This window comes from Amblyraja radiata, chromosome 6 (assembly GCF_010909765.2).
Source record: "Amblyraja radiata isolate CabotCenter1 chromosome 6, sAmbRad1.1.pri, whole genome shotgun sequence".
In the NCBI taxonomy this organism is placed as follows: Eukaryota; Metazoa; Chordata; class Chondrichthyes; order Rajiformes; family Rajidae; genus Amblyraja; species Amblyraja radiata.
Genome location: NC_045961.1, coordinates 73,289,672 through 73,290,732, shown reverse-complemented (window position 1 = coordinate 73,290,732; position 1,061 = coordinate 73,289,672). Strand labels below are relative to the sequence as shown.

Below are 1,061 nucleotides of genomic sequence, written 5' to 3'. Positions count from 1 at the left end.
CATTAGCTACCCTCCAATCCAAGAACTACTCCAGAATCTAAAGAATATTGAAAAATTATCACTAATGCATGCACTATTTCACAGGGAGAACATGCATTATCACTAATGCATTCACTATTTCACAGGGAGAACATGCAAACTCCACACTGACAGCACCCAAGGTCAGGATTAAACCTAGGTTTTTGATGCTGTGAAGCAGCGGCTCTACCAGCTGTGCCACTTTGCTGTCGTCATTAAATGGAACATCGTTGAAGTGATCTGAATATAATAAGTCATTATGTAAATTAGATATATAATAAGTTTACATCACTTTTTGAATGCCTTTTTTTCGCAGGCATACGAATTGGAAATAGGAGGGGCCTATAGAAAACTATATATATATAATGCTATGAAGTTTGCACTTGAAGCATGTTCCAACAGAAGTTCTCAGACTGACACCATTATTTTGAACCTTGTTTCATTGGTTAGCTAGATAATTGAGAATACTTGGATTGACCACACAAGTCCATACTGGAAAACACATATAAGAGTTTGTGCCAATGACTTTGCCTGATTAAACAATCAATTGGATTATGAATCACTGAGCTATTTGCATCATGGACTTACAGATTTGGAGTTTTGCCGTGACATTGCCAGAGCATTCTTTTAAAAAACAGGATTTAAAAAAATGTAATTGTTGTTTTATGAAGATGCAATACCATAGTCAACGTAACCATTTTGCATTGAATGAAAGAACAGAATGCTAACACTCTACTTGATATGGAGAAATGGGGCTCCAAAGAGGATATTAACACAAATGGCTAGTGCATCGCCATTGATATATGGGATATAACCAAAATTTAGATGGCAGTGTGGTGTAGCTGCCAAAGCTTCTGGCTCACCGTTCCAGCAACTTGGGTTCAACTCTGACTTTCGCTGCTGTCTCTGGGGAGTTTGCACACTCTCTGTGTGGATTTCCCCGGGTGCTCAGACTTCTTCAAACATCATTCCAATGGTTTGCTGATCAGTAGGTAATTAACCTTTGTAAATTTCCCCTGATGTGTAGTGCGTGGAATCTAGTG

At 38.5% G+C, this 1,061-nt stretch overlaps 1 non-coding gene across 1 annotated transcript; it reads left to right on the top strand.

Moving 5' to 3' along the window:
* Positions 1 to 719: 719 nt before the first annotated feature.
* On the top strand, positions 720 to 844 carry LOC116974785. The gene has a single exon (XR_004412439.1). It is a non-coding gene; the product is annotated as a U6atac minor spliceosomal RNA (small nuclear RNA).
* The last annotated feature ends 217 nt before the right edge of the window (positions 845 to 1,061 follow it).